Source organism: Heliangelus exortis, chromosome 21, assembly GCF_036169615.1.
Source record: "Heliangelus exortis chromosome 21, bHelExo1.hap1, whole genome shotgun sequence".
In the NCBI taxonomy this organism is placed as follows: Eukaryota; Metazoa; Chordata; class Aves; order Apodiformes; family Trochilidae; genus Heliangelus; species Heliangelus exortis.
In genome coordinates this window covers 1,743,866-1,757,150 of record NC_092442.1, presented here as the reverse complement: position 1 = coordinate 1,757,150, position 13,285 = coordinate 1,743,866, and positions in this window count along the sequence as shown.

The following is a 13,285-nucleotide window of genomic DNA, read 5'->3' as shown; positions in this document are numbered from 1 at the left end:
CCAGTGGGAGCTTCCCAGCCTCCCTGCAGAGGCAGCCCCCAGCCTGGTGTTTTGCTGAGGCTGTGGCAGGTTTGAGCCAGGGATTTGTGTTCATCTGGAGGCAGTGAGCAGGCACCTGAGATCATGGGAATGGTGTGTGCTGGTGTGTAGGGCATGCAAACAGGTCTGTACTGGTGTGTAGGCCATGCAAACAGGTTTGTACTGGTGTGTAGGACATACAAACAGGTTTGTACTGGTGTGTAGGACATACAAACAGGTCTGTACTGGTGTGTAGGACATGCAAACAGGTCTGTACTGGTGTGTGGGGCATGCAAACAGGTCTGTACTGGTGTGTGGGGCATGCAAACTGGTTTGTACTGGTGTGTAGGCCGTGCAGACAGGTTTGTACTGGTATATAGGACGTGGAAAGACTGGCTTACAGCTCCCTGTTCAGTTCTCCATGGTGCTGAGGGGCTGAATGTGCCCTTTGTGGTTACTGCTGCTGCTGGCCCCAGACACTGAGTTTCAAATCTTTCTGGTTTCCCCTCAGTGGGATGTTTTGTGGCAGCTGCACAGGGATCAGAGCACCCACAGGAAAAAGCACACAGATAACTTCCCAAAGCATCCCTGCTGAGAAGCTCCTGGCCACCTCTTTAATACTTCACCCAGCTCTGGGTTTTGCTGTTCTTTTACAAAAGATTTCAGAATTACCCCAGAATAAGTTACACTCACTCCAGATTTCTGGAGTCAAGGTTTGCTCCAGGTGCAGCACCTGGATGGTTCTTTGGGAAGATGCTTTGGTCTCGTGCCATGAGGCTGGGGACACAGCCTGTGCCATGGATTTCAACCCACTTGGAGCTGTTTGGGGGTCAGGAACTCTTCAGGACCTGAACTGCTGAAGGGTTTCTCCTTGGGAGGGCAGGGAGGGGGGTTTGGAGGACTGGGCAGGGTTTTCTGGAAGGATACCAGCACCTTGGTTGGTGCACAGGCTCTCTGGGGGTTGAGTTTGGGGCTTCTGAGCCTGAGTTTTCCCTCTGTGCACGGGTGGTGTCACCAGGACAGGGTCACATTTGTGCTCCTGGGTTTTGTCAGCCCTTGGAAAATTATTTTTTAGCCACTTCTTGCATCAGTGAGGAGCAGCATCTGTTGCCCTCAGCATCTGCTGCTGCTGCTTGCTAAGGACCAGGACACACAGGGCAAGGAATTACTTGAAACAAGCATGTACTGAGCCTTAAGAGAAAGAAAAAAAAAAAAAAAAAAGTAATACTGTTTCAATTTATTTTTTTTTAACTTTGCAGTCATATGGAGTTTTTAATTTAAATTTTCCACTTTCTTTTCTTCCCTGAGGGAGTCGGCCTTAAGTTTGTGAAATCTGTAGAAATCTTTGGGGTGGTTTAAAACCTCACAAAGCAGGAGAATGTCCCTGAAAGACTTGCAAGGTGTAAAATGCCATCAAGGGACTCCTGTCTCTGCCCTCATCCTGGGCTTCACCTTTTTATTCCCTCTCTCCTTTTGTCCTGAGCATCAAGAAGATGGTTTCAGCCAACTTGGGGTGGTTGGATGCTTTCCTGGGAGTGTTTCCTCCATCCCTTTGCTGCTGGGAACTGAGCTTCTCCAAATTCAGCCAGAATTACTTGGACCTGGATCCAGTGCCCAGGTTTGTGAGACCTCCAGTGGGTAAGGCAGGAGCTCTGGAGGGGTTTTGTTATTTAAAATAAAATGGTAATAATAATAATAATAACCTCATGCCACAGTGCTTGCTGAGCCCAAAGTGGTGGCTTTTAAAGCTGCTCCCACTCTGCCAGCACTTGGCTTTTGGGGTGGGGAGAGATGGAAAGGTCTTTGCTTTGGTTTAAATGCCTTATGATAACCCTGTCTCTGAGCATCCCTGGCACTGTGCTGCTCAGCACTGGCTGGGAAAAGGAGGAACAGGTCAGGGTTGGGATACTGGGAGCCCAGTTCACCCACCAGCTGCCTGAGCATCCCTGCTGGGTCCTCCTGGCCAAGCCCCCTCCTGTTTGCTGCTCAGCTGAGATCCCCTGAGCACTGAGGGACCCCCTGTGCCCTCCCTCTTCCCCTCTTGGCACAAAAATTCACCCAACAGCAAAATGCCTAAAATCCCTGCAGAGAGGGAAGGAGAGCACAGCCCTCCTGCACCCTCCTTGGTTCTCTGAGGTTTTTTTTCCTTAGAAATTTCAGCTTTTCTCACACTGTGTGTATTCCTACATAGGTTTGGGATTTTTGGTTTGTTTTTTTTCCTTGCCCCAGTTAGATCCTGGCTGTAAATTCCTTTCTGCTGTGCAGGTGTGTGAATGTTCATCTGCTTGTGTAGTGCTTACCCAGGAATATTTCTGTGTCTGTTGCACCCACAGCTAAATACCTGGGGTCTGTGTTTCTGTGGCTCTGTGCTGTACATAACAGATGTGCCTGGGCAGGATGGGTTAATGCACCCTGTGTGTGTGTAAACGTGTAGTAAGTGCTGTACACACACACATTTATTCACCAGATATTTTTAATTCCAGTTTATAGGCAGTAGGAATACCTAGGGATGTTTTCAGGCTTTCTCACCACTTTTTCAGTGTGGAGCAGGAGTGAAGCTGACCTGGAGCAGAGCTGGGGCTCCTCTGCTTCCTCTGGCCTGACAGCCCCAGGGCAATGTCCTGTCCCAAAAATACCCTGGTGCTCCTCAGTTTGGTGCCTTGGGCACAGAAACTGTAGGAAAACTGCTTCTTTGTCTTAGGATATATTTTAGTTCCTGCCCTGGGTTCCTTCAGCCCACAAGTAGCCAGGTTTGGTTTTTTTTTTCAGAATGCCTTCCCAGCCCCTGCCTGGGGGGTTGGAATGGGGCTCCCAGATGCAGCAGGCACCAGGCTGGCCCAAGCATCACCTTCCCCAGCCCAGGAGGTCTGCAGGATGCTCTGGGTTTGTCACCACATCTCCTCCAGAGCCATGGTGGCCATCCCAGCATCCCCTCCACATCCCCTTTCCTGGCTCAGAACAGGGGTTCTTTTTGGTAGATGTGGCTGCTGGTGGCTTGGTGGCCAGAAGCCAACCCATGGCTAATGCAGAGCTCTGCTATTTACTGGGAAACTTGCTTTTTTTTTTTTTTTTTTTTTTTTGGCCTGTGAGGAGCAAAAAACAGTGTGTTGGTTCTAAATAGATGGGAATGTTGGAGCATCTTTTCCCATTAGAAGTGGGAGAGGCTGGCTGAGCTCCCCATGGAAGTGTGTGGCCTTTGCATCTCTCATCAGGTGTTCCTGCTAACCAGGAGAGCTTGTAGGGTGCAGGAGGGAAAAGGTTTTCACCCAGAGCATCCCCTGGTTTGATATTTCAGTCAGCAGGGCACCACCCATGGGTGGGGTCTTGCCTGGCACCTTTCAGCTCTTTCTGCTGGTTGGGTTTCTGCCTGTCCCATACATCCATCCTGGAACAGCCATGCCCAGCTTGCTGCTGCTGGCTTTGCAGCTGATAAATTCTGAACTTTATGAGGCTTTCTGTGGCCTGTCTCAGCCTCTCTTGCATAGGGAGGCCTTAAAAGAAGTGTCTGGGTTTGGCTGGTGACACCTGCAGCAGGTGACATGGGCATCAGCACTGAGCAGTTGTGCTGCTGTGTCCAAATATCCATTTCTATTCCTGGGGGGCAGGTGGGGAATTCTCTTGCCCAGAGATGAACCAACCCACATCCCCACCAAAAAGCTTCCTGGTGTCACACCCTCCCTGTGGGGTTCCACGTGGCACCGAGCACTGGTTTGGTCTTTTAAGAAGTGCTGTGCAGAGCAGGGGTGGGGGTTTTCAGGGGATTTTCAGGAGTGACACGAAGGGAAACATTATTGGAAGGTCATGATTGCTCTGTCCAAGAAAAGCATCCAACAGGAGTGTCTCAGGTTTATTTTTTCTGAAGCTTTGTCCTGGAGCTGCTGGGGTCACTCAGGCTCCTGGTTGTATCCCTGCTCCTCCTGATGTTCTCAGCTGTGTGCAGACCCCCAGGGGAGGCAGAGCCTCCAGCCCTGCTCAGAGCATCCTCCCCAGGCACATCCCCACCCTGACTGCCCCACACAGGGACCTGGTGGCTCACAGAGCTTTCCCTATGGGACTGACATCTCCTGGGGGCAGGGATGCTGTTTGGGCCACGAGAGACTGAACTGTGTTTGCTCAGGGTCTGGCTCTGAAAGAAGTTGTTTCCCAATTTTATTTTTTTTTTTTTTTTGCTTTACCTTTGCTGTACAATGAATTAATGAATTTTCTCCTCTTTCCCCCCTGGTGGCAGCTGGTGCAGCCAGGCTGGGGCTTTGGGTCAGGCAGCTTTCCAGCTTCTCTGTTGGCTTCTCTGTTCCTCTGGGTTCTGTCTCAGCAGGACCCCGTGGTGTGGCAGGAAGGGGTCTGTGGAGGTCCCTGGGGTGAGGAGAGGTCAGGGACAAGGCCAGGGGCAGCCAGAGGACCAAGTGATGCAGAGGACTTGGGGTGGTTTTCATTGGTGCAAAGATGAGTGCACAGGGTGCTCATTGTTCTTGTGAACACAAAGCATTTTCCATCCTGAATCCTGAATCCAACCAACATCCCTTCCTCAGCCCACTGATCCCTAGAGATCATAGAATCCTAGAATGGGCTGGGTTGGAAGGGACCTCAGAGCTCATCAAGTCCAACCCTTGCTCCACTCCCCCCGTGGTTCCCAGCCCATGGCACTGAGTGCCACATCCAGGCTCTTTTGAAATATCTCCAGGGATGGAGAATCCACCCCTTCCCTGGGCAGCCCATTCCAATGGCTGAGCACCCTCTCCAGAAAGAAATTCTTTCTCATGTCCAACCTAAACCTCCCCTGGCACAACTTGAGACCTCTTGTGCCCTCTTGTCTTGCTGAGAGTTGCCTGGGAAAAGAGCCCAACCCCCCCCTGGCTCCAACCTCCTTTCAGGGAGTTGTAGAGAGTGATGAGGTCTCCCCTGAGCCTCCTCTTCTCCAGCCTCAACACCCCCAGCTCCCTCAGCCCTTCCTCACAGGACTTGTGCTGGATCCCTTCCCAGCCTCCTTGCTCTTCTCTGGACCTGCTCCAGCACCTCAATCTCCTTCCTGAGCTGAGGGGCCCAGAACTGGACACAGGACTCAAGGTGTGACACAGGACTCAAGGATGTGTTTGTCCTGGGAGCACCATCCCAGCAGATCTCAACCCCCCTCAGCACTCTGAGAATCTTCACCTCTTGGAGGTGCTGCTGGTGCTGGGCTCTGCTCACATTCTGCTGGTTTCCCATCCAGGTACCCACACAAACTCTTTCAGAGCACGGGGCCACCCAGGTCCCTGCTCTAGAGGTCAAGGACTCGAGTGGAAGGTACCAGGGCTGATGTTGGTGCTCAGTGAGAGGAAATGTTCCTCTCTTGGCACTGGATAATTGGGGTTTGCTGCTGATGAAAAGGGAGAAATTCTTCCTTCAGGCCAGGCCTGTGTGTTGGCTGCTTGCTCCCCAGGGAGGTGTCTGGCAGCAATGTTGAGGACTGGACAGGAGATGATTTTGTGGTGAGGAACCTTTCCTCTGGTCCTTGGCTGCTGGGGACATCTCCAGTCAGCAGCTGAAGGCATCTCACCTGCTCCAGGCCTGGCTGCAAACACTGGGTAGGATTAAACTTTTATTACCTTCTAGAGAGTAAAACCCAGGAATCCTTTGCCAAATAGTTATTTATGTTGTATGGCGTGTGCAGGGCTGTGTTTGCCTTGGCTGAGCTGTGCCTTCAGCTTTAGTTACCTCCTCCCTGTGAGTCTGTCTGTCTGTCCATGTCCTGGGCAGGAACCCCTTGGGCACCCTGGCAGCACCCAGGCACCCATAAAACACTGGGCAGGGGCTGTGGGATCTTCCCAGGACACCCAGTGGAAGCTCAGCAGTGAATCTGGAGTTATTCTGCTGTCTTCTGCCTCCTCCTCCCTGTTTTCCTGTCCCTCAGCCTCCTTTATTTTATTTAATCCCCACCGAGGGTGCAGCCCCAGCTCTGGTGAGCAGAGGTTCTGCAGCTGCTCAGCAACCCCCTGTGATCATGGGGCAGTGCACAGCCCCCGTGTGAAGCAGGGAAGTGAATGAAACCTGTGGCAAACAGAGGATTTTGGGGTTTTAAGTGTGAATGTGCAGAGAACCAAAGCTCATCGGGCCCTGCAGAGCCAAGTGGCCTTTCCTTGGGTTCTCCTGGCAGCACCAGCCATTTCTCCTGAGGCTGGGAAGATGACTTGGACACAGAAGCCTGGGGGTGAATGTTTCCATGGAAATGCAGATCCATGCAGTGGCTTTTCCCTGCTCCCTGGCTCCCTCCAGGAGGTCACCAGAGCTCCTGCCCACCCTGCATTTGCTGAGGCCCTCACCAAGGAATGTGACCTGGAAACTCTGCTGAGATGCAAACATCTGGCTGAAAAATCTCTGCTGAGATGCAAACATCTGGCTGAAAACTCTGCTTTTGTCACCAAGGTGTGGGGAGCAGTGAGGGGACAGCAGCCCCCACAGCCAGCCCAGAGCTGCTGGAACCCCAGGGATCTCAGAGCTTTCTTGGTTTTCATCCTTTTTTAGCTTTTTACAGAATGTTTTGAAATGAAGTGTGGATTTTTTGATTGGAGATGAATGGAGTTGCCCAGGAGGAATCTGGTAGGGTGGAAGTTTGGAAAGACCTTGGAGAGCAGAGTGGGAGAACCTCACTCTCCCTGACCCCTGGGGTCTGTCCTCAGCCCAGGGGCCCAGTGGTGACACTGGTGTCCTCTCAACCCTGAAAGATGATGCCAAAAAAAAAAAAAAGAAAAGAAAAGAAAAAAAAAGGTGGGGACCTTCCATCCTCTTGTTTTGGAGTCTCCTTGTTGATGGAAAATGTCATCAGAGCTCAGCTGTAGTTTGGGGTCCCCCTGCACCCCCCAGCTTTCTGCTGCTATCTCAGCATCTTGAGACTTTGGAAGCTGCTGTGCAGTTACAGTAAGAAGCCTTTTCCCCAAAGGATTCCTACCAGCTCTTTTGTAACTTGAAAAAAAAACCCAAAAAAACAACAACAAACCAACATAGTTTTCCAGGTGCTGTGTGGGAATGCTGCAGAAAGCACCCTGCTTGCCAGGGTGGCTGCTCTGAGCATTGATGCTCCAGCCCCAAAAGAGACCCCAAAATCTGCTCAGCCCTCTTTGCCTCCTGAGACACTGAAGCAGGGCACAGGTTGCATGGGAGAGCCCATGGAGCTGTCTCACCCTCTGTGTCCCCACTGCCCCCAGGAGCCATTCCCATGGCTGGAAGGGGACACGGAGGGGGGGTCCTTCTTGCTGAAGGAAATCAAATTATCTCCTCCCTGGCTTTGTGGTCAGGGGAGCATCTGCCATGTGGGAAGCTGGAGGAAGGAGTGAGGGGTTCTGCACATAGGGCAAAGGAGAAAACCCCACAGCTGTAGTTGTTCATTGTCATTTTTAAGGGCAGCCTTGGGATTCTTTTTTAATTTCTGAGGTCACTGCAATTACCCAAAGAGTTGGTTCTTCTGCTGCCACTGCAGGAACTTTCCTTGGAATGTTCCCCCTGGGCAGGACTGGTCTGTAGGTGGACACAGGACCCTTCCCAGCACTGCTCAGCCCCAGGGCATGGGGTCTTGGGGTCCACGGAGCAGGAGCTGCAGGCAGCCTGGGGATCCAGCCCTGGGCTTGCAGAGCTCCATGGATTTTGGATGTGGCTGTGAGGAGGAAGCCTCTGTGGTGTCCTCTGGAGGGTCCCATCTGGACAGGACCCTGTGCCTGGGTTTCCCTTTGAGCACTGGGAACAGATGCTGCTGCCTTCAGCTCCATGACCTCGGCCTTATTTTAGTCTCACCATAGAATTAAAGATGGAATTGTGACCTCACTCCCCACCCCACGCTGTCACCATTCTCCCCCCCCCCCCCCCAGGTTTTTATTTGCCCTGCACTTGTGAGCAGCTCCTGGAGCTTGGGGGGGCCATGCAGAAGCACATCACATCCCTGTCCTGGGGGGCTGGAGGAGCTCTGGATGGGTCCTTTCCTGCTGGGTGTTGGGATCCAGCCCTGCCCACAGCTGGGGCTGCCCTCAGCTCTTGCCCCAGACCTCAGCACTGCTGCTGCCCCTGGTTGTGTCCATCCCACGGGGTGAGAGCTGTGTTTGGTACCCACCCCAGGGGCCTGGGGATGCTGAGGGGGGGGTGGCACTGTCCCACCTCTTGCCAGCCCTCTCACTGTCCTGTCCCCACTGCCCATGGCTGGGTCACTCCCATTGTCCCTCCCCCTGTACCAGGGTTTAGGTTCAGGAGACACAAAGCCAAGGAGTGAGCTGTTTGTTTCCTCCCAGCACATCCTCCTCCTCCTCCTCCTGCCTCTGCAGCACCTGGGGATGGCAGGGACAGGGAGGGGACACTCATCTTGCCAGCCTGGCTGGCTGGGTAACCATGGGGACAGGCAGGGGAGAAGGAGACCACCCAGCAGTGATCCAGCTTTGGATGCTCAGATTCAGCCTTTGGAAAGATTTGTTCTCCCTCCCTCTCTCCCTTAGCTCCCCAGGTAGCCCCCTCAGCACTAAACTCAGGGTCTGTGGTGACTTTGGTTCAGTGAGGGTGGTCCCAGCACCAAGCTGTGCCAGCAGCTCCTGGTGCTGCTGGGGTTTGGGGGCTCCTCAGTGCTGCAGCCCCTCCGTGTCCCATGGCCCCAGCCCCTCCTTGGCAGCTGGGAGGGTTAATGTGGAGGGAAAGTGCATGGAAGGAGCCTCAACACCCCCCCAGTGCTTAGGGAAAAGCTTTTGGATTGGCAGCTCCAGGCTGACCCCTTGGCTGGGGTCGTGGTTGGAGTTTCCACCATAACACTGGGTATACTGGGCACACTGGGAGCTGGAGGGGTGAGGGTGAGGACCTGCCCTTCCACAGCCACTTTGTTAGTGTCTCAACTGCCTTGAACAACACCAACCATTTTTCTCTTCCTTCCCTTCCTTTGGACTTTATAAAAAGCCCAACTTTGCCCCCAGTGCCCCGGGGTGGCCGTAGCACTGACCCAAATTTCTGTCCAGCATTGAGGCTCCAGCTCCCCCCCGGGGCTCTCCCCCTGCTCCCAGCTGCAGCAGAAATCTTCAGGTCCCTCTTAGAAACTTCATGGATTTGGCATCTTCTCTGTACCTGAACTTCTGGCCTCAGACACCCACCCTCTGGGGGCAGCCCTGGGCACCCTGCCCTCCTTCAGGCTCAGCTGAAACCCCACAGGGTTTGTTTTTTGGTTTTTTTTTTCCTTTGGAATGGGGCAGCAAACAATGTGGGTTTGGTTTGGTTTGGGGTTTTTTCCCTCCCTTTAACTACCAAACCAACTTGGGGGAGGGGTCCAACAGGCTGCTGGCACCAGGCACTATCCTGGGGCAGAGCTCGGGGGGCACAAGGAATTGGGGACACCCAAAGTGTCAGGTTTGGGATGGGGGGGAACCTTGTGCCATGGGCAGCAGTTGGGGATCCTGGTGTGGAGCTGAGAAGTGGATGCTTGGCTTTCCCAGCAGGTGCACATCATTGATTTCTTTGCTGGTTTTCTGCTGAAAAGCTGAGCTTTATGTACTGTATGGGAAGAAGAAGAAAAAAAAAAAAAAAAAAAAAAGAAACAGGAAAAAAAAAAAATAAAAAAAATCCTAATGTTCTGAAATAAATGACAGTATATTTTGTACTTTGTAAAGTGTTAATTAAAATGCAAAAGACTAAAAAGTGAACCACAGGCTGCCTGCTTTTGTACTGCTCAACCTGATGACAATAAAGCAGAGCTTGGCATTGTCTAGAAGCTCTTTGTAGCTCTTTATTTGCCCTGCAGCCACCAGTGCCCTTTCCCTGTCTCTGACCACCCCTTGGGAAGGGCAGGAGGCTCCCTGGTGCCCTGTATCTTGCTCACCATGGATCCTGTCACTGGGTGGATTTTTTTTCCCCTCCTAGCAGTGGAACCCACCACCACCTTCTCCATCCTGCTGCTCTCCTCTTGGAGTCACCAAACCCCTTGTTCTGGTCCCATAAAACAAGGAGTCAGGGGAGAACAAGTCCATATTTTTTTTTTTTCATATCCAGCAGCTCACAGGAGGGTGTGAGATGCTCAAGAGCCACAGCCAGGACCCCCTGCACCCCAAGAGGGATCAGGGAGAACTGGTGTCCCCTACACAACTTTAATGAAACAGTAATGATAAATAGGAAAAAATTACTAAATATATACAAATATATAGGAAGGTGGATACCACGTTCCTTGCCCCCTTCTCCCCCAGTAACTCTCACGTCACCACCGAGGCTGCAGGGCAGCCCTGGGAAAGTCCAGGCTGGAACCCTGGAGTCAGCAGCAGTTGGGAGCTGGAGGCAGGAACACAGGGATTCAGGCTGGGATGGATCAGGAGCACAGGCAGAGGAAGGGATGGAATCCTCCCAGGATGCTGAAGGAAACAGGGACAGGTGAAGAAGGGGAAGCAGGAAAGGCAGGAAGGGCAGGAGGCTGGCGTGACCCTTGTGATCCCTCAGATTTCTCCTGAGTATGAGGTGTATGGGATGGAATCCTCTGTTTGGTCAGTTCTGGCATCTCTCTTGTCCCTTCCTCCCCAAAGGAGGCTGCAGGTGGGACCTCTTTATCCCTCTGGAGGGTAAAATGTTCCTCAGAGCTGAGCAGTGTCCTTGGCTCTGCACACCAGGCTCTGGCTGGAACTATAACCATGGAGTTATCAGTCCTAGAAGCAGACACTGACTGAGAAACTTGCTGTTAATTTCAGCAGTGCAGCTGCTTACAAGAGACTGAGCTGAAAGCAAAAGTACAAGACAGAAAATCCCCTTTATCCTGGCCCAAACCAGGCCAGCCCTGCAGACTGGTTCATGGTGGGCACTGCTGGGTGCTGTCCCCATCCCTGCAGAGAGTGCAGGGAGAACCCCCAGCAGTGCCATGGGATGTGGCATCACCCCAGGGACACCACTTCATGTTGGGTGTTCAAAGAGCAGCAGCTCCTGCAGAAGTTGTGGTCAAGAAGCTTTTAGCATGGGGTGACCCATTTGTTACTCTGCTGGGCAAGTGTAGGAGCATTTCCCAATCAGAATTCCCATCAGAATTCCCATCAGAATTCTGATTCCCATCAGAATTTAGTGTGGGATTGCTACTCTGGGATGCAGCCTTAATGTAGAGGTTGCAGAGAGTTTAAGACGTTAAAAAATAAAAATAAAAATGGGCACGGGCTGCCAGGCCACAGCAGCACTGCCTGCAGGCACCTGCAGATCAACTGCAGCTGAGGGTAAAGAGGCAAAATTCTGGCTTTTAAACTGCCCCCCAGAGCACCTGAGAGGCTTTGGTTTATTTTCTATTTATTTGGTTTATTTTCTGGTATTAGAGGTGTTCTCACTGCCCAGGCTCAAGCCCTCCTGAAGGGCTTGAGAGGGAGAGGAGAGGGAGAGGAGGCTCCAGCCCCTCACCAAAAAAAAAAAAAAGCAAACCAAACAACTGAAAAAAAGGTTCAGCACTGGATTCAGAAGAGCCATGACAAAGCAGGATTGTTTCAGGAGTATTTGGAATGCTTCAGGCTGATTATTATTTCTCTGACTCATTTGTTTTTGAAGGATCCTGTAGAGAAAAAAGCATTTGCTGTAATGCAGCAGGTGCCTAAAAATAACCTTTGGGTTAGTTTTGTTTTTTTTTTTAATGAGCTCTCAGGTGTTTTATTCCCACTTGCTCACCAGACAAGCCCAACCCTACCCTGGGAGGGGCCTTGCTGGGGTCAGGATCTGCCAGGGGTGCAGATGGGGAATGGGATCCCTCACCCCTTCCCTCCTGCAGCCCCGTGTCCCAGGGGCTGGGAGCTGAATCCATGCCCAGGGGCTCCTCCTGAAGCACTTCCAGGCTATTTTAAACCAAACCTGACAGCACAGAGGTGTTTGGAGGGCAAATTACCCTTGCTAATCAATGCCAAATCAAGTAGGTTATTTTAGTCCTAATTTGAGTGTCCCTGGCCCATGCTCCCCCCTCACTGCAGCCTATTTAGGGCTGCAGGTGTATTTTGGGCTGGTTGTTACTTTGAAGGACAAATGGATGCAAAGTTGCCTTCTGGCACCTACCAGGGGCAATTGCACCTCCCCAGGGATCCCACAGGGCCCTGCCCCAAGGAGGGAAGAGAAACTCTGGGATCCCAGGCATTGGAACAAGCTGCTGGGGGCAGTGGTGGAGTCCCCATCCCTGTACTGGGGTTGTCCAGAGCGTGCTGGGGGATGTGGCTTGGATAAGGTCCTGTCAGGGTTAGGGCAACAGGGAGAGCTGGGGATCCTGCAGGGCTTTTCCATCCAAGGAAATTCTGTGGATCCCGAGACTTGGAGAGGCCAAGGGACTGAGGATCATAGAATCCTATAATCATTGACTGGGCTGGGTTGGAAGGGACCTCAGAGCTCATCAAGTCCAACCCTTGCTCCACTCCCCCCGTGGTTCCCAGCCCATGGCACTGAGTGCCACATCCAGGCTCTTTTGAAATATCTCCAGGGATGGAGAATCCACCCCTTCCCTGGGCAGCCCATTCCAAGGTCTGATCACCCTCTCTGCAAAGAATTCTTTCCTAATATCCAACCCAATTTGGGTTTGGGTTGGATATTAGGAAAAAATTCTTTAGTCCATGCCCTCTTGTCCCACTGATACCTGCCTGGGAGCAGAGCCCAACCCCCCCCTGGCTCCAACCTCCTTTCAGGGAGTTGGAGAGAGTGATGAGGTCTCCCCTGAGCCTCCTCTTCTCCAGCCTCAACACCCCCAGCTCCCTCAGCCCTTCCTCACAGGACTTGTGCTGGATCCCTTCCCAGCCTCCTTGCTCTTCTCTGGACCTGCTCCAGCACCTCAGTCTCCTTCCTGAGCTGAGGGGCCCAGAACTGGACACAGGACTCAAGCTGTGGCCTCCCCAGGGCTGAGCACAGGGGCAGAATCCCTTCCCTGGACCTGCTGGCCACGCTGTTCCTGAGCCAGCCCAGGATGCCATTGGCCTTCTTGGCCACCTGGGCACACTGCTGCCTCCTCTTCAGCTTCCTGGCAATCCAGACTCCCAGCTCCCTTTCTGCCACTCTGTGCCCAGCCTGGAGCTCCCCATGGGGTTGTTGTGTTGAACCTCATCCCGTTGGGATCAGCCCAACTCTCCAGTCTGTCCAGGTCCCTCTGCAGAGCCCTCCTGCCTTCCAGCTGATCCACACTCCCCCCAGCTTGGTGTCACCTGTGAATTTGCTGATGATGGACTCCTCAGGGAGGAGGCAGCAGCCCCATCCTGGAACATTCCAGGTGAGGTTGGAGGTTGGGCAGGGCCCTCAGCAAACTGACCCGGGTGAAATGTTCTGCTCACTGCAGGGCTTGGACCAGGTG